This window comes from Petaurus breviceps, unplaced genomic scaffold (genome assembly GCF_028583685.1).
Source record: "Petaurus breviceps papuanus isolate PSGF00001 unplaced genomic scaffold, PetGlider_PUasm1.0 90825, whole genome shotgun sequence".
Lineage (NCBI taxonomy): Eukaryota > Metazoa > Chordata > Mammalia > Diprotodontia > Petauridae > Petaurus > Petaurus breviceps.
The window spans coordinates 1,166,520-1,188,716 of NW_027187353.1; the positions used below are offsets into that span (position 1 = coordinate 1,166,520).

A 22,197-nucleotide genomic window follows, 5' to 3' on the forward strand; every position below is an offset into this window, starting at 1 on the left:
CATTTCTGGTATGCAAGCCATCTTTAGTAATAAGCTGTAGCCTGCAGCCTACAGCTGTGCATCTCTCAAACAATCGCTTTTTAAAATAGAATTGTAATCCCAAGCTGGCGGGCAGCCTGAGCTGACTCTGATGACCAGCCCAAACCCAACATGGGCTCAGATTTCTCCCGCTTTCCCTGCCCCTGAAAGAAATGCTGCAGAACACTAAAAACCGTATATGGGCCAATGCGCCATTTAGCTCCCTTCCATCCCTGCTCCTCTCGGGGCCTGGAAGGTTTCCAGAGCCTCTTTGTAAGGAGAACCCTAGTTTGGCTATCTACCCCTCTTTCTCTCCTCACACTCCCCTTCCTGAAAGTTTCAGGCCTCAGCTCTTGGAGACATGGGCAGGGGTGGGGCCAAGGAAGCATTGATACCAAAGGCATGCAAGGTGGATGTCACCTGTCAAGATGACAGCTGAAGAAAAGGAGTATGGGAAATAAAGAATGCTCTGGGAGAGGAACAAGATTTGGAAAACAAGAGAGAAGGGGTCCCTAGCTAGCTCCATTCTTGGACTGACAGCCAATAGAGTGGGCAGCAGAAGTCACCTCACTGGCTGGGAAGTTCCTGCTGCCACAGAGTTTGCTAGGGAGAATGGAAGAGAGGTGGCATTGAATGAGACTGCTTTCCCCCAAAGGATGCATTGACAGCTGCCTCAGCTCCAGTCTCAGAGCACTTGTCTCCATCCCTCCCTTCTTGTGGCTTTGTTCCATCTCCACTTTGCTCAAATCCAATTCAAGGGGGGAGAAGCATGATCATCAAAGCACTAGCCTGAGAGCTGAAAGATCCAAGAACCAGACGTTCAGAATTGGAAGATATTGTAGAGGCCATCCAACCCAACACCTTTGTTTTTCTCATTTTAAAGAGGAAGCTGAGATCTAGGGGCCAAGTGACTTCTCACAATCACACAGGAAGTATCTGAGGCAGGATTACAGAGTCACGTCCTAGCTCTCTAGCACGGAGACTAAAGTTTCACCTGCTCTGCTTAACACCCTAAACGACCTTGGACATATCTCTTAACCTCTCTGGGTCTCAGTTTCTTCTTCAAAAGTCGGGAGATGAGATGACCTCTAAAATGACTTTCGCCTCTAATTTGTGACATACAACAAGAAAGCAGAGTTGTGTCTGTAACACACACGACTCTCTTTCCAGTCCTGTGAATGCCTGTACTTGGCATTGTATTTCAGGGCCACTGTACCCAAGTACAGTGGTGTTTCAGGACCACTGGCTATACCTTGAATTCTCCATGGAATGGAGGAACTAGCCAAGAGTATAGATGACTCAGGAAAACGTATCACCATTTCTACAAACACAGTGCAAAGCTGACTATAATGCTTGCCCAGGGTGGTGGTTTGATAATGTCATCTTTGTAAATGAATAATGGTATATTATTCCCTGAGGACTTCCTTTCCATAGAACAGAAGAGAGAAAGAATCACCTTTAAAGTTTCTAAAGGAACATGGGTAGCCAAGATATGCTGTCTGAACAACCCAGAGTCAAGTCAAGCTACCAAGATCATTTGAAGGCTGGTACCATGGGCATCATGGTGGTATAGTGGAAATGGTCCGAGTACCTCTGTCACTTACTACCTATGTGATCCCTGCTTCTATCAAAGGCAAAAGAGGAAAAAAGAGTGAGATTGTGGGGGCTGGGGGTGGGAAGTGAGATCTCTCTGGGTCGCTATATCCCCAACTGTAAAATGAGAGTGCTTAGAAGGTCACTAGAGTGCCTCTGAGGTTCCTTCTAACTGTGAATTGGGTTATCAATATTCCAGGTGCCTTGACTTTAAGTGCCCAACAGGTCCTTGTACAGTTAGGGAACCCCAAATCTGAAGGCTTCCAGAATGGACTAAGGTGCCTCCTGCTAGTTCTTGGGGGAAATTTTACATTGCTGTCAGAGATCCTTCAAAGATACATAAATCCCTATATTTACATACAATATCCATGTCAATTAAATCCTCCCAACTTATAAAATTTCTTAATTAATTTGCATCCATAAATGGCCCCAGACAGTGGCAAGCAAATGCACTGGATAGTGTCAAGCAAACAAGATTCAAGGTAAGGCAGTGGACCCTGTCAGCTACTGTCTTTGCTTCTCTCCAATAAAGGATAAGAGGGGAATATCATCCATAGACTTTATGTAAGACCTTCCCATGCTGAAATCTACTTAGTCTTCAGTTAATAAAGATACAGCCTAGCTTAGTGTATAGAGGATAGGCTTGGAATCAGGAAGACCTGACTTCAAATCTTGCCTCTGACACATACTGTGTGTCCATGGACAAGTCACTTAATCACTCAGTGAGTCATGAAGCTCTCTAAAACTATAAATTACCCACCCGTTACCACCTGCATTGATGGAAGGGTTTCCATAGAAGGAGTTCCACACATTGGTGAAATAAAAAATATGTACTAAATCTTTCTAAGTAGCTATACAGGGAAGTTAGGCAATTTGTCCAAAGTAAACATAGGAGGAAGGATTAGAACCCAGGTCTTTGGATTCCAAAGTCAGGGCTATTTCCACAATACCATATTCCTGCCTTTAACCTTTTGTCTTCCAAGGTCAGTAGATTTTTATTCTTCTCTTCTTCTCCCCGCCCCCGCCCCAGGTGCCCATACGGCAGACCTAAGCCAGATCTCTAGCAAATTAAACCCATTTCCTTTGGTTTTGTCCTGAGTGTACACATGAGATAGAATGAAGGTCTTGTACAACATTCAGCTATGCAACTGAAAAAGTGATTCAGACATTTGGGACAGGGTCACCCAGGGAGCACCTGAATCAGGCTTAGGAAAAGCTAAGTTTCACAAGCTTCCTTCTTGCAGTGCCCTGACTTGTAAACACTTCATGCCCTCAGTGGTCCCCCCTTTCACAATCAGAGCCAGCTAGCTCTCTGATCTCCAGATCTCCTGAAGCCATGTGGGTCCAACCATGAATAAGAGGCTCCCTTGCTATCTTAGACACTTGTCCTCTCAGTAGGCTGCTCATCCTTCCTGTCTGCTCTCAACCACAGAAGAGAATTCTTAGAAACATTTTCTGGGTCCCTCCTTCTGGCCCACCTCCCTCTGATACTTCTGAGAGAATGAGAGAGAGAGAGAGAGAGAGAGAGAGAGAGAGAGAGAGAGAGAGAGAGAGACAGACAGACAGACAGACAGACAGACAGACAGAAACAGAGAGACAGAGGCAGAAACAGAGAGACAGAGACAGACACAGAGAGAGAGAGAGAGAGGGAGAGAGAGAAAGAGAGATGAGGAGGTGTATGGAAAGGAATATCATCTCTAGAAATAGCCAAGGAAGGGATGGGATCTGCAGATCAATTGTGGTTACTGCCTTTTTTTCTTTCTCAACCAGAAGATGGCTTCCATTTCCTGTAATCTTGCCATCCTTTCCATGTATACCATCGGCCCCTTCACGGCTGGGCCTCTCTTTTCTCCCTTTCATCTCAGGCCCCTTCCCCCCGCCCTGGGCCTGGCTTTGTCCTTCCTAATTGTCCCTTACCCTGGAAAACCAGGGCTGTAGTTCTCTGGAGTTGTGAAATTCCTGGTAAAAATCATACGATCAAGAAAAAGTCAATCAGTCGCTTCTAACATATTTCCTGAGCTCAAGTTAGCTGAGCTGGACATGTTAGCACATTTCAGAGCCTTGCAGACCATGAGAAAGGAGGGAAGGGGAATGAGAAGGGGAAGGAAAAACAGATCTGATGGAACTCAGTTGTGTGTGAAACAGGCATGTGTGGGCATGTATGTTTGCATATGTGAACATCCATGTGGAAGACAAAAATAGCCAACCCCAAAGCAGCACTCCGGCATTGACCTTGGAGTCAAGGGAAGCCTGAATCCTGGCTAGGAGGTGTGTGAGTATGGCCAGCTCGGTTCCTTAGTTCCCTCATTTGTAAAGGAAACCTCTCGAGCTATTTCCCCTAGTGCACACACACACATCTGGAATGCTTTGTTGCATAAATACCTTAGTTAATTTAATTTAATAATTTTATATACATTTAGAGGGGCAGCTAGGTGGCACGGTGGATAGAGCTCTGAGCCTAGAGTCAGGAAGACTTAAATTCGGATCTGGCTTCAGGCACTTACTAGCTGTGTGACCCTGGGCAAGTCACTTAATCCTGTTTGCCTCAGTTTCCTCATCTGTAAAATGTGCTGGAGAAGGAAATGGCAAACCATTCCATTATCTTTGCCAAGAAGTCACGAAGACTTGAACATAACTGAAAAATGACTAGACAGCAACAACAACAAATATATTTAGAACTAACTTGTCTTTTCATTGGTATAGGGAAACCCAATAAGGAAACCACTCCTCCCAACGTACCTGCACTGTAATTTATAATCTTAGGAAAATTGCCTAGAGACCTGAGTGGTTGTAACTTGCCCAGGGTCACGAAGCCAGTGAGGCTGAACTAGAACCCAGGTATTTCTGTCTATGAGTCAGTCTAATCATCTACTACATCAGTGGTGTCAAACTCAAAAAGAGATGGGGGACCATGAAAAACATAGATAGATAAGGATCCTGGTGGGCCACATCTTGACTTAATTCTAAAATGTGATATTATCTATGTTATTACATCTTTATTTATTTTGTTAAATATTTCCCAATTACATTTCAAACTGGTTAAGCCCATGCGATACCTCTATCTTACCCTACTCTCCTATCTCTGCATTGATTAGTTTAAATAACCTTTTTTCTGTTTTAAAATAATCTTTTATTCTGCCTGACATTGCCTATGCTATGTTTCAATATCATTACTTCTTAGGGAAAATATTTCTGAACTTTAATTTCTTTATATTAAGGTTTTAAATAAAATGTGGGGGATGTGTGGGGGTGGACTAGATAGTATCTAAGGTCTCTCCCAGTTCTGAATCTATGATCCTGTGGATTCTGAATAATTGTATGCATCGAGAGAGTTTCAAAAACACTAGCTTAATTGGTCATATATACTGATGTCAATTCATGAGATTCTGGATCCAGACCTGGGAGGGACTGAAGAGGTACTCTAATCCAACCCCCACCCTCACCATGTTACAAATGAGGAAACTAAGATCCAGCAAGGTAGAATGATCTACCCAAGGTCACACAAGTATTAAACAACAAAGACAGGATTTGAACCTTTGCTCCTTTCAGAGAGGGGCTCCATCCACTTCACCTTGGCTCAAATATATCTGTGCTGAGAGTGTTCATCTCTTTACTCTCCCACTCTGTGGACTGAGGAGTCTGTGAGAATGTTTATGAGCATGCACATGTTGGTGAATATCATAGTTGTCTTTGCAGGTCTGTGGACACTTATACATACTAGCGCCTGCAAGGATGCGTATGTCTGCAGACATGTGTCTATCAGTGAGTTGAGTATATGTGTGCTTATTCCTCCTCCCCATGCCTCTGATGCATCTGACATTCCAGGAAGCCTGGTAATCTGGTTGAACAAGGCTGTGGCCATTCCTGGGGTTTCCCCTCCAGCCTGAGCTGCCTTTGTTACCACAATCCACACACACGTGGGGCTGTCCAGCAGTTTCCACACCTGGGTTTACCAGGGCTTAGCAGGGTTCCTTAGACCAGATAATAGGGTCAATGAGCCAAATTACTTTTCTTTTCCTAGGGAAGGTTTTTTGAAAGGTCCAGGATCTTGAACCAACTGCATAAAGCTGGAATGTGGAGAGTGGGAATCTTCATGACAATCGGTGTTTTGGCTGTTCCCCCATTATATCCCTTTGCCAGAGACTAGAGTGAGGGGGCACTTTCTCTGTTGTCCTTATGACTCCCAGGCTACCATGCCTCTCCCATAGAGGGGAGTCCAACAATGGCTCCAAAGAGATGTGGGAGGCAAATGGAGAAGTCATCGACCCCCTGAACTGGAGATAGGTTCTTTCAAGGGTCAGCTGGGGGACAGCAGAAAGAGCATTGGCTTTGGTATCATAGGTCCTGCGTTTATAAATACCTCTGGGGCTCCATTCTGTGGGACCTTGGGCAAGTGACTTAACTGCCATGAACATCAGTTTCCTCATATGTAAAATGAAAGGGCTGAACTAGATGGTCTCTGAGACTTCTTCCAGATTTAGATCTATGTTCCTATGACTCCCCAGCCCAGTCCTTCAAAAGACAAGAGTGAAGAAGACTCCGAAGCTTTCTAACCCTCTCCACTCATCCAACCTCGTCATGAAACATTTAGATGTTTGCCTGTGTAGCCAAAGAAGGATTCTTCTCTAGATTCCACAAAACCAGAATTTTTAAAAAGAAAAGAAAACAAAACTTTGCCCCAGATCTTTCAAAGGCAAACTCACAATCAAAGGCATGAACCCAACTCTTTCTGTCTCGGGAGGGGAGAGCTCTTGATGACTTACCCGGACCAATCCCCATCGTCTATTTCCACCCCTTGTCTCCTGCCTTGAGCATACTGGCCAGGGCAGCCTATTTTCCAGCCGGAGGGGCTGAAGTCTGTCACAAGATGAAGAGAAAAAGAATGACCTGCCCCTCCTCAGGGTGGCCGCCTGAAGATGAGAGGAACTACCAAAGAGAGAGCTGGAACCCAAATGCAGAACTCCCAAGCTGGGCTCTGAGGTTTTCTTCTCTAGACTGTTTACATGGGGAGGTCAGGCTGGGACTGGCTTGTTTATTTTCCACACTTTCCCTCCAAATCCTTTTCTGAGAGCTCTCCAGATCCCTCTTTGATAAATTTCCTGGGAACTGGAAAAGAGGACATCCTCCTGAATAGACAAGCAACCTTTGAGAAAAGAAGGAAGGTAGGTGGTGTGCTTGTAAAAGTCCAGGGAGGAGATGGTAAATGGGGGGAAAGGAAAAGAGAAAGGAGAAAGGAAAGGAAAGGAAGACACTTGCATAAACTAAAGGGTTAGTCTTAATCTCCAAGCTTTCCCTCCGGCATCCAGAAGAGATCTGGGTGTGGAGGAACTGGGGATGTGGATTGTATTTGCTTGTCTTTACTCCCCATAAAACCAAGTACACACAGCCAGGTACAATTGAAAAGGATATTCACTCCTCTTAGGGGACCAGTGTTAGATTCCTGTCTCTGATGTTTACTACCTGTGTGATCTTGCTCAAATTGCTTAATTTATCTAGTCTTCCATTTCTGTAAAATGAGGCGGTTGGATTAGATGACCTCTGATGCTTCTTTGAGACCTATCCTCAAAGGAGGAAGAAGATTCAGTTTGATGTGACTTCTTTTGTTTGTAAAAACAGCTACGGAGTAAAAAAAAAAAAATACCTTGGCTTAATCCAGTGGCTGGAGGGTGGTCCCATTTCTAAACTCTCTTGAGACATCCTAGATGTCTAAAGGTCCCAGAAATATTCAGCCATCCCATTTGTAATAAAAGAATAAGAAGGAAAGAGAGCTGGGCTTAGCAGCTCTCAGCTGGCCCCTTCCATTAGGGTGCCGGGCTTCTCCCCGGCTCCAGCTGAGGCAGCGCTGCTAATGCCCATTCTGGAAGGGAATGAGAGGGACACGAAGGGCTTGGAATATCTTTACAGCTGGGTTCCCACAGTTCATGGGGAGGGGGAGGGGGAAAGGGAAACAGGGAGCTCCTCTATAGTAGGCCTTCAAACATGTCTTTAAGTGATGTGACCATCCCTGAATGTCTAGTGCCTTTTTTTTTAACCAGTGCCACGCTGGTAAATGTTTAACAAGTTGCTCTCCAGTGGGGGAGGAAGGGGGCGGAGATTAAGGCACATTTTTAAGTTTAATCTGCAGGCTTCATATTTTTCCCATCATTTTTGAAAGTCCAGATAATCAACAGCAACCAAAGAAACCCGGATAGAGTCCTGATTGTAGTGTGCGGATTTCTAAGGAGTAAAGGCAAAAACACCAAAAACTGACCGTAGACTCCTGAGAGCATATTCTGCTTTTAACCTGGGATCCAGTGGCAAAATAGCCTCCATTGACACGACACTTTACCGTTTATCTCCTTTGAGATAACCTCATCAGGTGCAGCAACAGTCTCATTTTCTTGAGGCCACACTGAGAGATAGAAAAACTTGTCCCAAGCCACACACCTACAAAATGGTAGATTTGAACTCAAGTCTTCTGTATCAGCATGGCATGGTGGAAAAGCACTGGGTTTGGCATCTGAGGACCTGGCTTTGATACTGCCTGTCTGCCTTTGGGCAAGTCCCCTCTCTGGATCTCAGTTTCCCCATCTGTAAAAGTACAGTGTCAGTCTAAGGTCCTTTCCAGCTCAGAATCTGTGATCCCATGACTCTACATCCAGGAAGGCTTTTGCCTTATATTATGCTCACAAAGAAAGGCTATGTGGGGACGGTAGATGGCATGGGGAGCTCCCTGCACACAGTTGCTGCAGATGACAAAGCCTGGCATAGCACCTGGGCTTTGGGACTTACAGTCGGCAAGACCTAGTAGGGTCAAATGTTGCTTCTGATGCTTACTAGTGAGATTGAACAAAGATGAACCCCAAGGTCCTTTCCCGATTTAAGTCCTGTGATTCCAGGTGGCGAAATGGGTACAGCCAAGTCAGGAAGATCTGGATTCAAATTTGGCTTCAGACAATTACTGGCTTGTGACCCCAGGCAATTCACTTAATCTCTATTTGCCTCAGTTTCCTCACCTATAAAATGGAAATAATAATAGTACCTACCTCCCAGAATTGTTGTGGGGATCAAATGAGATAACATTTTTAAAGTGCCTGGTGTGTAATAAATGCTTAATAAAAGTTTGTTTCCTTCCGCCTTCCCTTCCTTTTTCTCTCCCTCTTTTCCCTCCTTTCCTTCCCTCCCTCCATTCCTTCATTCCACCCTCCCTTCCTCTCTTCCTTCTTTCTTTTCTTCCTTCCTTCCTTCCTTCTTTTCTTCCTTCCTTCCATCTTCCTTCCTTTTTTCTTTCTTACTTCCTTCCTTTCTTTCTCTCCTTCCTTCCTCCTTACCTCCCTTCCATCTTCCTTCCTTCCTTCCTTTCTTCAGCAAGAGTTACTCAGTTAGGATTTTTTAACTGCTGTGGGGACCTCATGGGTACCTCCAAAGAAGTAAGAAATATCTCCAGTCTTGGGATAAATGGGATAGTGTGATAATATCAATAATCTAAAATAACACCCTGAAATTGGGTTTTGACAGTGGGTATAGGTGTGAATCTGCCTCTATTTCCATCAAAGACTGAAGATTTTGCCTCTTCCTAATTTCCACTCCAAGGCAGGTTTACATGCCTGAAACTACAAGCAAATCCCAACAACAATTCTTTGCCAGGGAGTTGAATTCCTTATATTTTCCTACCCAAGCCTCCCACACATCTGGGGAGCCTCTGGTTCAGTGTTAGGAAAAAAACACTCCTAAAATTGCCTGCCACCCAGGGTCCCTGAGGCTGGAATGTTTCTGTTTTTCAGAAACTCTCCTAACGCCTCCTGAAAAAGCTCCAGGGAATGGAAGTCAATGCAGAGTCTGTTTGTTCCCCAGAGCTATGTAGGCTTGTCTTGAGGCACCTCCTTCCCTGCCTACTCCCTTGTCCTGTCCTTCACTAGTGGGGCTGGATGCCCCTGTACAGATGTGACAGCCTGCTTGGACATTCCTGTCATTTTGTCTTCAGCAGGGAGGGCCCAGAGGTAGTGACTGTCTGTCTCTGGCACATGATCCTGGGCAACTTCCAACCTCTCAGTGCCCATAGGCAATGCTCAAAAATCACTCAGTTAGAAATGGATGGCCAATCTTCATCAGTGAAAGGAATTTCCATACATGGAAGTTCCCCAGAACCAATGAAACTTCAAATGAGAGAATACTGGAAGGTTTACAAAACACTTTCCTCCCAGCAATCAGGTGAGGTAAGATGTGAGAACGAAAATTTCCTGCTCTCAAATTCCTCAGAAAACACTTACACAGCACCTATACCTCTAAGAGCAACTTAAACCTTTCTTCCACCTCCCATTTTAAAACCCAGTGGCCACATTGGTGGATCTAATGAAATCGATTCCTTTCCTCCTGCTGGATCAGTAAATCAGTTCAAGAAGTGATAGGGATGGGTGGGTCCTATTAATAATATTAAAAAGATTTTCCTACCTCTCTGTAGAGACCTGCTGGTCTCTGGAGTTTGTCCTAACAGGGCAACACACCTCCATAGTGGTTACCATGTCTAGCCCAACGTCCGAATTTTACATCACCCTGAGAGGTGATGCTTTGCTTAAGATCACACAGCATTTAAAGCCCTTTGCAATCAGCTCAGATGCCAACCTAGCTTTCTGGGCATATTACACATTATTCCCCACCTCATGCATTTGGTGTTCCAACTAAATTGGCTTACTTGGTGTTCTCTATTCAAAACAGTTCATCTCCCACCTCTGCACTTTTGCCTAGGCTGTCCCCCGTACCTACAATGCTCTCTTTTCTCAGCTCTGCTTCTTGGAATCCCCAGATTCCTTTAAGGCTCAGCTCAAGTACCACTTACTCCAAGGCTTTTCCTTATTTCCCTAGATATTAGTTCCCTACCAAGTTATTCTGTGTTTATCATGCACCCTTTTGCCTGCCACACAGTAATCGTATAGTAAAAAGCTTATTGATTGACTGGTTTTGTATTTCCTTTTCTGTGTACAAGTAGTCCCCACCTCACAGTAAGACTTTTTTCTGGTCTTGAATACAGTAGGTGCTTAATAAATGATTATCAAACTGGATGGCTAATGAATGGCTGAGCCAGAATGTGAGTCCTGGTCTTCTGACTCTAACCCCTGTATTCTTTCAATTATCCTCACACAGCAACTAAATCACAAGGAATGAGTGGCCTGTTGCCTTTGGTATACAATTCCTAGATAGAGGGCTCACCTTCCCAATCTACAATATGGCGATTCAGAATCCCAGAATGACATCCTATCTAACAACCAATTTTTTTCACTACTTTAGCCACAAATGAAAGGTCTTTCCCCGTGTCCAAGAGTGTGAATACGATTGACTTGAAGGATAATTTGAAACACAAATGACAAGGCTCATGTCAAGTCTTCCTGTTTATACTTCTCCCCTTCTCCCCCAGATCCCCACATCAATCGATTCTAGGACCTGCACTGGATAACAGGAAACCTTAACTAAGCTTTCCTCTTTTTGACCCCTACCTCCCAGTTCCTGCTTAGAATATACTCACAAAAGAGCCGAGTTTGTAGGCCCCACTCTGGCCTGGAACGATGCATCTGTCCACCAAGGCAGCAGAGACGATAGATGACAAGTCCCCAGTGGAGTTCTAAATCTGGTGAACCAACAGGGAAACAGAGGTTGGTCAGGATAGATGTATATTGGTCAGGGGTGCAGATGTTATGATAAAAAAGGAGGGAGGTGAAGGGAAGAGATCTGCATGGAAAGCCCCCAAAAGACTGGAAAAGCATCCAGCACCAGTCTCCAGGCATGGACTTCCCCAACACCGAAGTCTTCAAGAGGAGGCTGGAAGCCCAATTGTGGAAGGTGCTGGTGGACCAGACGTCCTCCAAGGTCCCTTCCAGATCAGCGATCCTGTGATCTGAAATCACCGGATTTGCCTTAGAGTAGCTACTAGGCGGAGGAGGTAAGAGCCGATAAGGTGGTGAATATGCAGTATTTGGAAATGCAGTATTTGCTCCTTGGCTGACCCAGCCCTGACTGACCCAGCCCTGACTGACCCCAGAGGAGGCCGGCCCTTGTCCTCAGGGTATCATAAAGTCTTTGGCAGAAAAGAGAAAACCAGCTTGTAGGGGCTGGTCAGAAGAGCAGGAGGTCAGAAGTGCCAGCCATGGCCTCTGGCCAAGACCAGACTGGGCCTCTCTCTATGGGACTCTTTGGTCTTGCAGGGCCCCTCTCCAAAGGCAAGGTCCCCAGGTCCCCCAACTTACTCCCAGCTAGGAAGACACTCTAACAGGGGAAGGAACTGAGGCAAGGCAGGGAATTCAACCGAGACTCTCGTTTGCTCCAGGTTTCTGCTTCCATGGCCCAGCATCAGCTCTCTGGTTCTGCCTGCCTTCCCCACTCTGTTGACGGACCCCAGCTGCCAGGCTCTGGGATTTGTGAATCACTCCGTCCGCTCCCCTAAGCTCCCCTCCCTCCCTCTGCCTGCCTGCCTCGCCTCACCTCCGGAAGCGCTGCGCACACCCAGACACATCGCCCAGACACCAAGTTTCCAAGACCCAACTGCAACTCCGAGGCCCGGCCGAAATGCTTCTTTTTTTCCCTCCACCCACCAGTTTGGGGGCCTGATCCTGACTTTACAGAGCTCTGGCCAACTCCTCCCCTCATCGGCACCCAGCTTGTTCCGAGCACCTCCCCACTGGCTCTGGCCCAAGAAGCCGGCTTGATCGGGTGGGGAAGGGGTTGAGGAAGGAGGAGGAAGGGGGCGGGAACGTGCAAGGGGTGAAGATCTCAGAGCTCCTAGCCCGGGGCTCCAGGGTGTGCTAGGCTGGGGTAAGGGCTGCGTCCTGGAGAGTTGGGAAGCTCTCCTACTCCCCAACCCAGCCCCGCAGCCCCCTCCTCTTTCCTCCGTTCTACCCTGGGCCATGACACTCGGTCCGGTTTGGAGGTTTCGATCCCACTCCGCTGCCTTGGGCCCAGGGGGCTAAGCTGGTGGTACGGAGTGGACAGAGGTCTGAGGAAGGGGGCGGAAGGATTGGCCTCGAAGCCCTCTCTCGCCTACCATCAGGGCTCCCTCGGGAGCTGGGGCCCCCTCCGGCCCCACATCAACAGTGGGTCAGGGAGGGAGGGAGAGAGAGAAGGAAGGAAGGAAGGAAGAAAGGAAGGAAGGAAGGAGGGAGGGAAGGAAGAAGGATGCCTTACTCTGCCCAGCGTCTTCTGGCCGGGGGCGAATGGCTGGCTCTCAGGGGATGGAATCGTGAGCAGGCAGCATCCGCTGGCAACTTTCTCCTCTAGGCTCCCGCTGAAAGGAAGGTCCCCCCAGGCCTGTCCCCTGCGCCCGGAGCCCGGGAGCCCTCCCTCTCGCCTTCTCTGTCCCGGCTCCTCTCGCACCTCCCGGGCCCGGGGGCCGGCTCAGGCTGGGCGATCACCGAGCCAGGGGAGGAGGCGCCGGCGGCGGCGGGGGAGCCGAGGAACCGCTGCCTCTCCCGGGTCCCATGTGCCCGGGGCTCCGAGGGGGTGCCGGAGCCCGTCCGTCCCGCGCAGCAGCTTCTGCTTCTCCCTCCCCGGCTCAGGCCGCTACTGATCTATCCCCGGGCGGTGGATTCTTGTATCCCTTCCAAGACGCCTGGGGATACCTCCTCCTCTTCCTTCCCTCTCCCCCACCCCCACTCCCTTTCGCGCCCGGCAACTTGGGAACCGTTCGCAAAGTTGGTGCTCCGGGATGGGCGCTGCAAGAGCCGAGGCGGCCGCGGCACAGAAAGGAGGAGACCAGGGCAGGGAAGGAGTTTCCCAGACCCGTGGCCCCCCCGCTCTAGGCCTGCCCTCCCTTCTTCCCCCTGAGCCCTGAGTCCTGCACCCTAGCTCCCACCCCAACTCCCGCCTCCGGGGAGCGGAGAACGAACAAGGACCCCTGTGTGGGCCTTTGTTCTTGCGCGCCTCCCCGGCTGGCCGGCCCTGCACCCCCCTCCTTAGGCTGCCTCTCTGAAGCCTCTCCCTGTTCTTCCCCGCCCCTCAACTGTACATCTAGCTCCTTCGATGGGTTCTGGGGATCCCTCACGGCCAGGGAAAAAGAGGGGTCTCCTTGCTCCTTCCCGCCTACATCTGTCTCTCCAGCCTCATTCCCTTGGGTCCTTTCGGGAATCCTCAGGCCTCTTTGAAAGTTTCAAAATCTCCCCAGTCTGAGTCATGTTCTCCCACCCACCCACCCCAGTTCCCCTATACAGAGGCCCGAGGTCCTGCTCCACTCTGTGAACCCTGCTCTCAAAGGCTAGGCCAGAATCTAACTGTCCTCTGCCAAAGACTTTCTCAGACCTAACTGTGTTTGGGAGGTGACCCTGGGTTGGTGAAGGTGAAGGTTACACCAAGAGACGGTAAATTCTGGTGGGCCCCACCAGACTGGAAAGTATACTTTCCTCTAGCAGGTGCTTGATACTGGCAGGATAGATGGATGGATGAATGAATGAATGAGTGAATGAATGAATGAATTAGCTTCAAGGCCAGAGTCCACATATGCCTATTAGCCCAGGTCGGTTCATAGAGGCTCATTACCAGATGTTATTCAGCAAAAAGATTTTTTTTTTCTGGCCACAGCAATTCACTTTTAAGTCCTGGAGAAGGAGACTAAGTCAAATCTCTGGAATGGAAACCTGTCTCTGTCACTTGCTTTCTATATGACCTGGAGCAAGTCACTTAATATCTCTGAGACTGTTTCCTCCCTTGTAAAATGAGAAAACAGATTCAGAAGACCTCTAAGGCCTTTAACTTTCAGCTCTAAATTCATGATCTCCCAACCCCCCCCCCCCCCAGGGACCTGGGGAGTTCAGACCCTTTGTCCCTCTGGTCTCCAGGGTCCAATGCCTGACTGAGCAGCTCTCAAGGTCAGCCTACTAAGTCATCAAACTTCCTTAGCCACGGCTTGGGAAGCTTCAACACTTGGGCTCTGAGGTTCTCAGTGCATTAGCTGAACTGGCAAAAGGCTCCCAAGAATGAACAACCTTCTTTGTATGTTTTTCCTTAATGCCATTAGCATCAGTGTTAACATCAATGGTTCATTTTACTTATATCCAACTGGCATATTGATTGAATTGTAGACAGACATGATCTAATTCATTCTTCTATTGAGGATTCCTGTGATTATTTACTTCTGTGCATCTGAAGCTTCATGGTTTAGTGGGGTATAGTGGTAATAAATCACATATCGTCTATCAGAAGTACCAAGAGTAAACAACAACAAATTGGCCAATACTTCCCATCCATCAACATAGTGGGTATAAGTTCCATTTCAAAAAAACTTCTCTTAATGCCTTTGTTTTTAACATAGAAATATTTCTGGATTCACCATTCTTCTTCCCCCATATCAAAACGAGAGCTGAGAACAACAAAATAATTAAGGAAAAACATCAAAGTGACAATTGATGTAATATCTGACACTTTGCCCCCCAAAGTTTCTCCCTCCATTCTGTTGAGAAGTGGGAGACCCAATTTCATTATCTACAATTCATGACCAAGACTGGCTTTTCAGCTAGTGTTCCTTTCCTTATATTTTTGCAGTCATGGTATATATTGTTCGTTGTTCTGTATCAGTTCATGCTGATCTTCTCACATTTCTCTGAATCCTTTGTCATCATCATTTCTTATTGCACAGAAAAATTCCATTCAAATTCTCCGGTTTGGTCCCTCATTCCCCAATGGTTTTATACACTCCTTGTTTCACAAGAAAGAAATGTTTCATCTTCTAGATTGGAGTTTTTTAGTTTGGCAGCAAAACACACTGATCACTAAACTAAATTGACTCTGGACCACAGATTTGGAGTGAAAAGGGACATTAGAGTTATCTAATCTAATAACATCCCCATTTTACAAATGAGGAAACAGAAGCTTAAAGAGTCCACAGGTCCACAGTCGCAAAGCTGGAACAAAATAAAGGCAGCCTGTTTTCCCAGGTTCGGAGTTCTCCAAGTAACCTAGAGAAAACAATGTTTGTGATTTTGTTCTAAAATAGCACAAGGCTATGACTAATGACTGGAGGCAGTACAGCCTAATGGAAAGAGCAATTATTTATTAAGCAGAAGGTTTAAGTTTTACCCTTGACAAGTCATGTGAATCTGGACTCAGCCCCTGACCACTCTATGTCATCATTTCAGAAATCAACTAATCATCATGAGACAACCTGGCATAGTGGAAAGAGAATTGACTATTGGAAAAAAGAACCTAAGTTTGAATTCTGACACTGCTACTTACTAAGTGTCTTCCCTCAAACAAGTCATTTTAATTCTCTGAGACTCAGTTTCTCCATCTGAAAAGTGGGGATAATAAAACTTAGTCTATGTCCCTTACTGGATGGTTTTAGGGAAACAAAATCCAAATATTACTATTCTTCACTTTTCAGTCTCTTTTCATCAGCTGGCCAGACAGAAGGCAGAAAGGGTTCTCTCCCTTCAGGTCAGCTCTAAGTGGCAAGGGTGGCCTGGCAGTTGAGCTTCACTGCAATGTTGCCCAGGAATGACATCAGAAAGGAAGCAAAGGGTATGGGTTCCTATGGTAACCAGAATGCCCTGGGCTGCTTAAAAAAATAATAAAATAAAATAAGACATCTGATTCTAATTATCAAGCTGAAGATTTAGATATCTGCATTTTGGTCCAAGCTGGTGATGTGTCTACTACGTCATTATTTTTTTTCTTAAGGCACTAGTATTAGGAAATTAACTCTTACTTTGCTGGTGTACTGATACACCATTGCTACAATTACTAATAATAACAACAATAATAGCCAGAATAATATACTAGAGGGGTAGCTAGGTAGTGCTGTGGCTAGAGCACCAGCCCTGGAGTCAAGAGGGTCTGAGTTCAAATCTGGCCTCAGATACTTATTAGTTGTGTGACCCTGGGCAAGTCACTTAACCCAGATTACCTAAAAAAAAAGGAATTGCATACTAGAGGTTCACTAGTCTTTATAAATAATGAATAGCAAATCCTTGAAGTACAAATACACATCTCAAAGGCAGCTAGGTGGTGCACAGGGCAGTGCTAGATTTGAATTCAAGACTTGGTGCAAATGCTTGTTTAACAGTATGACTATGGGCAAGTTATTAACCTCTCTGAATCTCAGTTTCCTCATTTCTAACGTAAGGAGATGAAACTCAGTGGTTTCCAAGGTCTCTTCCAGTGCTAAATCTATGATCTCATGACCCCAAATACCCCTCAAAGTTCAATAGATAAAACTCTTCTGGACTGAAGCCCTATCAATTATCATTATTACCTAGACACAGTATGGATAGACAAAAATTTTTTTAATATGTTAAACAGATGCTGCCATATTGAACACTTATAATCTCTAAACTATGTAAAGTGAAAAGCTCTAAAAACACAGAGACTTAGTAAAGGAAGCCAAAACCACACGGGAAAAGGAAGATGGCATACAAATATTTGCCACTTCATTCACTGCTGGACTTGTCCCAATGATGCTTTCATTAAGTCTACAAAAGAGGAACCTCTATCCCAATACATAATCCAACATGAAGAATGATAGTAGGATATTGATTTGTTCCAGAATGGTTACTCTTTGAGCTCTGCAGAACATAGAGAGAAAATGAAATAATATGTAATTCACATTTATATATTATTTATGATAAATAAATAATTGGCATCTATATAGTGCTTAAAGGTTTGTAAAGGGCTTTCTGTGCATTTTCTCATTTGAGTCTCACAACAACATCGTGAGGTGGTTGCTACAAGTATTATTATCTTCATTTTACAGATGAGAGAACTGAAGCCTAGAGAAGTTAAGTGAAACGTCCAGGGTCATACAGTTAGTGCCTAGGACAGGATTCAAATCCAGATTTTCCTGACTCTAGCCCTTTATCCATCATACCATGTTGCCTTCTCATTATCCTCATTTCATGTCTGAGGAAACTGAGGTGAAGTATCTTGCTCATGGTTATACAGTTGATGTCAGAGATGGGATTTGAACACAGGTCTTATTAATTCAGTGTCCACACTAACTCAGAAAATACTAGTTCTGAGGACTGGTGGCCAAAATTTTTCTAGAACTGGTTTGGGAGGAAGCAGAGAGGGATTATTAATGTGTTCCTTCACTGTTCTATCTTTCCCCACCTTCTAGTGACATAATGACAGGTGCCTCCAATCACACAGAAACACTCCTCCAAACTCTACCCAGAGCCTAAACACCCTCGTGTGTGAAGTGGGCCTAACCTGCTGAGAGGACATAGTCTTACCTTGCTCAGTGCCTAGCTTTTAATAATGAATGCTACCCCATAGACGATGGTAGCCTAGAATAGAAAAGGGCCCTGGAAGATTAGAGGCAGAAAAAGCAGTCTACATTCAGAAGACCTCACTCAGTTCAAATCCCACTTCTGATGCTTACTACACATGTCATCTTGGGGAAGTCTTTTCATTTCATTTTATTATCTGTAAAATGAGAGCTGGCTTGGATGGCCCTGGAGATCCTTTTTCCGCTCCATGTCAAGGATCCAAACTCAGTTTTGCCTTCTCTGTAGCTCTCTGCTGTATTTCTGGCCAGGCTGATAAGAACTCGTGGTCAGGTGACCCAGGCCATTCTACCTTGCTTATGCTGGGCATTCCAGCAAATTTTGACTTGTCATGAATTTTCGTCTCTCTGTGGGACTAGCCAGTGTAGGCGTTCTGTCTCATAGAGAGTAAAACTTAGGTTGACATTGTGGATTTATGGGGTGTGAGAACTAGAAGGGAACTTTGAGGTCATACAGAACAACTTTCTTATTTTGAGGGGGAGGAAATGTCTTGCTGTGATACAGCTCATCAGTGAAAGAGAAAGATTCATTCTCATGAGCAGATGGGGCAGAAAGGTCTGCCCTTCAGGGCTTGGAACTGGGAAATCAGAGATTTTAATCTTAGTTCTAATTTCTCTGTTACCTTACCTTTCCTTTATCCCCTCTGTTCCTCTAGCTGAATAATGAGAATAGATCAATCAGCTAGCATTAAGTACCTTCTATGTGTCAAAGCTGTGCTAAGTACTGGAGTTACAAAGGCATAAATGAAATAGTTCCTGCCTTCCAGTGGCTTACACTCTAACAGGAAAAACAATGTGTAGGGTGATAAGTATATACATGTGGAAGAGGAGATGCCTCTAAGAAAGGGATATCAGCATCTGTGAAAATGCTGGCCCCTGGCCCCCTCCAAAAAGGTCTCAAGGAAGAAATGCCCATTATTTTGTGGCTACAGTAGATCAGTGAATCTCTAGAGAGCCCAAAGCAGAGTTATAACTAAGGTGGAGCAACTGGAGCTTTGTCCCACAGTGCAAAAATTAATACTGTGTTGACAGAACATATACTCCTTCAGCTGCGTATAAACAACTGTACTTAGGTCAAAGTAATTAGGAAGAATAATCTGTTAAAATAGAAACTGAGCTACCAGATGGAATGCTTTCTTCTTCCTTTTCCTATGTGAGGTCATTGCATTACATGAGAATTCCTTTCCTCTGTTTTAAAAAATTCTAGTGAGGATTATGTATTTATTATTGTTTTTGGACAGCCTATATTTATTAGGAACCTATGGGAGATACCTGCATTAGAGTTAGAACGTGAAGAAGGGAAGGGATCTTTAGAAATAATGCTAAGTCCCAGAAGCTAAAAAGGCATAGGATTGATATTAGTTGAATAGACAAAGGCCTTTTGCATCACTGACAGGACCTTTGTGTACCCCTGCAAGCCTCATCAGGACTTACAGCTTTGGTGGAAGGGCAGAATAGGCAGGCATTTCTTCCCACTGTATAAAACCTAGTTAACCAAAGAACTTGGCGATGACCAATCCGAAGGTGACTATTTGACTGATTGAAAATTATTTGATTCAATATATACAAAATAACCCCCAGCTTAACTTCCTTTTTTTTTTTCCTTTTTTTGAGACAAGTGAGTTAAGTGACTGGCCCAGGCTCACATAACTACTAAGTGTCTGAGGTCACATTTGAACTCAGAAGTTGTCTTCCTGACTCCAGGCTCTGTGCACTATGGCGCCACCTGGCAGTCTCCCTCTAAACCGTAGGCTTCTTGTGCATTGAGCCAGGTGAGGGCCAGTCAAACTGCAGTTAAGACACAGTAGCTCGGTTTGGAGTTGTAGAAATGTTTTTTTCTAGAATGAGGGCTTGGGTTCAAATTCTGATTCTGCCACTTGCTACACTTACTACCTATGTGGCTCTAGGCAAGTCATTTCACTTCTCTGGACCCAGGTTGAATTACGTGACCTCTAAGGTTCCTCTAGGCTCTAAATCTCTGATGCGATAGAAAGGGAAGAATATTGGCTCACATTCAGTTGAACAAAATGTTGAGGAATTTACTTGTTTATGAAATGAAGTTGGCCTCATGCACAAAACAGATTCTGTATGTAGAAATGTAAGGGCATGCTAACCTATTCAATCAACAAGTATTTATTAAAAGCCTACTGTGTGCTGTGTGCTGAACACTGTACTAGACACTGGCGATATGATAACAAAAATTCCTTAAAGGAACTTATATTATATTGAGGAGACATATGTAATATACTCAATATAATGAATGCCTTTTTATTTGTTCATATTATATAATATTATGTTATATATAATAAGTGTTACATAGTCATTTGAGCACTGGATTGGAAATGCAAATGACTTGAATTCAAATCTTTTCTCTGAAACTTGCTAGCTGAGTGATGCAATGCAAATCACTTAACTTCTCTGGGCCTCAGTTTCTTAATCTATTTAATAGGAGGACTGGACTTCGTGATTTCTAAAGTATTTTTTTCCATTTTCCATTTATATTTTTTGTTAAATATTTTATCTTCCCCCAGTTACCTGTAAAAACAATTTTTTAACACTCATTTAAAAAAATTTCTAATTCCAAATTCTCTCCCTCTCTTCCTCCCCTCCCCTCTCATTGAGAAGACAAGCAATTTGATATAGGTTATACATATGCAGTCATGCAAAATGTATTTCCACATTACTTGTTTTATAAAAGAAAACACAGACTAAAAAAATCCCAAGAAAAATAAAGATAGCTTTAAAAAAAGTATGCTCTTTTTCTGGAGGCGAATAACATTTTTTTTTAATCATGAGTCCTTTGTATTTCTCTTGGATAATTGTATTGCTGAGAATAGCTACATCATTCACAGCTGATCATCCTTATAATATTTCTGTTGCTGTGTACAATGTTCGCATGGTTACATTGACTTCACTTTGCATCAGTTCATGTAAGTCTTCCCTGGTTTTTCTGAGAGCATCCTGCTTGTCATTTCTTATAGCACAATAGTATTTCTTTACAAACATATACCATAACTTGTTCAGTCATTCCCTAGATGGGCATCCTTTCTGTTTCCAATTCTTTGCCACCGGTAAAAAGCTGCTATAAATATTTTTGTATATATAGATCCTTTCTCTTTTTGTCTTACATCTTTTTTGAGATAGAGACCTAGCAGTGGTATTGCTAGGTCAAAGAGTATGCATGGTTTTAGAGCCCTTTCAGCATAGTTCTAATTGTTCTCCAGAATGACTGAATTAGTTCACAACTCCACCAACAGTGCATTAGTGTCTCATAGATTTGTAATTCTATGAATATAAAGTGTTGGCATTTCCCAAAGTCATAAGTTCACTTGAAATTTTCACCCCGACTCTCCTCCCCCACCTCTCCATCATGTCTAGGTTTCTAATATCTAGAAGTGACTGATTTCCCAAGGGAAGCATCAAAGACCAAGTGAAGGATGTGAACCCCAAGGGAAGAAGGAACATCTGCTGGGGAATTATAATGTCAGTGTGGCCAAGGTTACAAATTACAGGGCTGGCAAACAGACTGGTGTTTGGGATAGATAAAAATAACCTTCTGATTAGGGTGTTTACAATTTCATTTGGAGAGCTAGTGGGGAACATGGGGAAGTTACAAATTTGTCCTTAACTGGGAATGGATGGCCCCCATACCACAAGAGGAAGTTTCCATCCCTTCAGCTTAGAGCATTCACTGCCAAAGAGGACAGGGCCTCCTGTGTGTGTGTTCCTGTTTGAGCCAATAGAGCCTGAGACCCTCTGTCTACAACCAAAGGACGCCTCCCCCCAACCCAGTCCAGGCCATTGGCACTAGAAGCTGGTAGTTTTGGTCAGGCTAGAAGATAGCCACCTGCTGGAAGAATTTCTGCCTGGTTCAGAATGCCAATTTTATTTATCTTACTACCCAAGAGAATTTCCTGTGCCTGTTTTTGTTTGCTTTTTAAAAGATCCTTGAGGTTTCCCTTAATAAAAAATGAGCTCTGCATGTGGAAATGCCACGTACAATCAGTCTTTGATATAGTAAATTCTTTTTGATTACTATGTTGATGAATACCCAATCTTCAGGGTAGCCATAAGATTACCTGACATTTTTGTTTCTACCCATTCATTGACAACCTTCTCAGGGGCGGCTAGGTGGCGCAGTGAGTAAAGTGCCGGCCCCAGAATCAGGAGGACTGAGTTCGGTTCCAGCCTCAGACACTTAACACCCACACAAAAAAAAACTGGCCTTGTAACCTTGGGCAAGTTACTTAACCCCAATTGCCCTCCAAAAGGAAAAAAAAAAAACAAAAAGACAACCTTCTCTCTCCCCCAAGACGAGCCAAAGAGTGATCTTCATTGGCTCACTGTCA

The 22,197-nt window shown here is 44.7% G+C and overlaps 1 protein-coding gene across 2 annotated transcripts in view; it reads right to left on the reverse strand.

Annotated features, from left to right (window-relative positions):
• The window catches only part of CHST3 (carbohydrate sulfotransferase 3), a 63,145-nt gene extending 49,601 nt beyond the window's left edge, over window positions 1–13,544 (reverse strand). Inside the window, exons 1-2 of one of the 2 annotated variants that reach the window (XM_069071094.1) lie at window positions 12,763–13,544; window positions 11,111–11,212 (exon numbers count right to left, since the gene is read on the reverse strand). The gene's annotated coding sequence lies outside the window, so the exon portion shown is untranslated. Of the gene's footprint in view, window positions 1–11,110; window positions 11,213–12,063; window positions 12,216–12,762 lie in introns of those variants that run through there. The other variant, XM_069071093.1, reaches the window with a different exon arrangement.
• Between the last annotated feature and the right edge of the window lie 8,653 nt (window positions 13,545–22,197).